Consider the following 2,832-nt stretch of genomic DNA (forward strand, 5'->3'; position numbering starts at 1 on the left):
ACCCAGTTGTTTCTAGGCTGCACCTTATCTCCAAATCTGCTTGGATATGGAGTTCGTTCCCCTTGTGCTCTTGCAGCTACTTTTCCACCTTTAATTCAGAAAGAAAGGGTTGTGATGGTGACTGTCTGTTTTCTGAGTAAAACAAGAAAAAAAAAAGTTTTGCCAGCTGTGTCCAGAAAAATCCAGACACACAGAGGAAAATCCAATAAATGATTAACTCAGTCTTTGCATCTGCAGATATTGGTATTGCTGGTTGGGTTTTTTTATTATTATAATCTATTTTTTTTTTTATTGCTAGCCGCCTTCTCCCTCATGGAAAGAGAGAATCTCTATTTGATTTGAAATGCAATGTCCTGAGCTGTTTTCTGGCAAGTACCTGGATGATGGCTTACACATGGTTTTCTGCCTTTTGAATGAGGAGGAATAAATTGGAATTGAGTTTTCTGTACTCCTCTCATCTCTCTGCGAGAGAAGGATAATGAGCAAGAGAGCACCTTTATAGGCAAAAGATTACAGAGTTTATGCATTGGTTATTCTTTACAGACCACTGATTGCGATACACTCCTCTTTTTTTTTTTTTCTGGGGGGGTGGGGTAGTGAGAGAAGGTGTTTTCAGCCATGAATTTTTGACCCAGAGGACTAATGTTTGTCTTAGGACGTGGTGGGAAGAGACTGGTGCCAGCTGCCTGGAACAGGCACTGACACAGCAATGCCATGATTCTCAATCCATGCATCCACCCAGGTGCTGCCCTGCTGGCAGCATGACCACTACCCTGTGGTCCCATGTTGTGACCAGAGGCAGGTTTGATCCATGTGGTATGGTCAGAAAAATGGGTTTGGTTTGCTGCCCTGCTCCCACTCTTGTGATCAAGTGTGGGGCTGCTTGATGGGCACACCTCAGCATCCCCTTTGCACTGTATAACTCACCCATTTTCCTGTTTCTTGACCTCCCGTTTTCCACCCAAGACTCCTTGCAAACAAGCAATCCACCATAGTTACTTTTTTGCCTCGGGTCCCAGTTTTGCTACATGGCATAGCCAAACTTAGTGTTTTCAATGCTGTTACCTCGGCAACCTCAGCTGATGGATAGGATTACCGGAGCACCACTGGCCTTGCAAGGCTCTGCCCCCCAAAATATCCCCAGCAGCTGCCCGTGCAGTTTGGCCACTTCTCCCACAACTCCCCCTTAACCAAGCTGTGAGATCCAGCCATCCCTCCTGGTGCTTTCACACTGCTATCTGCTGTGGCCAGCAACTTCTGAGGTCGCCTCCGGTTCCCTGTGCCCTATTCGCCCTTGCTGAACCTCAGCCCAGCACCCAGGCCACAGCTGGGTCGCCTGCCTGGTGTTGGCTCCCTGCTCCCCATCCCTGCCCTTGGCCAGAGGGTTTGCAGCAGCTTAGCCACTGAACCAGGCTGGACGTTCCTGCGGAGTTGACTGCCATCTTCACACAGGTTGACTGGTGGGTGCCTGCCTCTGTCTTTTTTTTTTTTATTCTAGGTTGGGCTGTGCCAAAATACATGCTGTATGCTCGAACTTAAATTCTTAAGCAATTCAGAGTGCTCTATAGATGTGACAAGCCCTCATAACTACCTAGCAAGCCGCCAGTTTTTGTGTCAGCTTTTGCTGCAGTCATTTTTTTGATATAACTAACTGGAAACTTAAATCAAGCCTTTGGACAAAAAATACAGATTTCCTTCATAAATGCATTAAACCCACCCCATTTCTCTGCTAACTGCCTGTTCACGGTAGTTTTGGGATTTAGTATGTCCCTCATGCAGAAAGTGATGATCGATGGTGCAAGAAATGCCGCCTTCCCTTGCGCAAATCTCAGGACGGGTGGTGCCAAACCCCATCACCCTCCTTTGCAGTGAAGCAAATCAACAGCTAGATGCCAGCGTGGCAGAGGCTTGCAGGATCATCCTCCCCCAGGCTAGCAAATGCTCTCCTCGCTCAGTCCTATGGCACAGAGCATATTCCCGGCAGCCTAAATGTCTGGGTGACAGGCCAGATGCCTGGATCGGAGAGAAAAGGTCAAATTCTTTTCAACTGAACACAAGTAGGGGAAAAAAAAACAAATTGGAGTGCAGCGGTTGCAGCTGCCACCTAGGTGCCCGGGGCTGGGGCAATGGGCAGCTGCCTTGCAAGGGGCAGCACCAGCCCTCCCCTCAGACATGGCTTTTGCTCCCAGCTGCCTCCTGGCCCGCAGCGGCATTACCTCAGCCCTGCCGGGGAGGAGGGAGGCAGAGCACATCACCTCCTCAGAGACCCAGGCGCTGGTTTTCCGCTGCGTTAGCCAGCTCAGATGTGGCACAGATGGGGAATCTGCAGCCTGTGCCCTGCACCAGCTCCTGGGGCCTCGGAGGCACCTGAAACAGATGGGACAAAACCCTGCCAGGGCCAAAACGTGCTTGGCATCGCAGCCCTGCCGGGGGGAGAGGGGTGAAGCCCTCCAGCACATCACCCTGCCCTGCTGGGGCACTGTGGTCCATGGCGTGTGTTGGCCATGGACGGATGGGCACGGGGCTGCATCACAGGGACATGCTGCTCCCGTGGGTGCTGGGTTAGCACGGGCACACGGGGCAGAGGCATATGAACCTGCACCCACACAGTGCCTGTGGGCCCATGCAGGGACCTCTTTGGGACCTGTGCCAGCCATTTCAGGGGATGGAAAGCCAGATTTCCATCCGACTGTTCACAGAGGACAAAAATGACTGGATTGGAGGGCTGCTGAGCAGGGCAGGAGACAGGTCCTGTGCTGCTCCTGGGATATGTGGGTAAGCACAGCTTGTGGTGCTGGGGAGCCGGCAGGAGGCTTGGGATGGGGGGAGGGG

Source organism: Pygoscelis adeliae, unplaced genomic scaffold, assembly GCF_000699105.1.
Source record: "Pygoscelis adeliae isolate BGI_AS28 unplaced genomic scaffold, ASM69910v1 Scaffold311, whole genome shotgun sequence".
Taxonomy (NCBI): Eukaryota; Metazoa; Chordata; class Aves; order Sphenisciformes; family Spheniscidae; genus Pygoscelis; species Pygoscelis adeliae.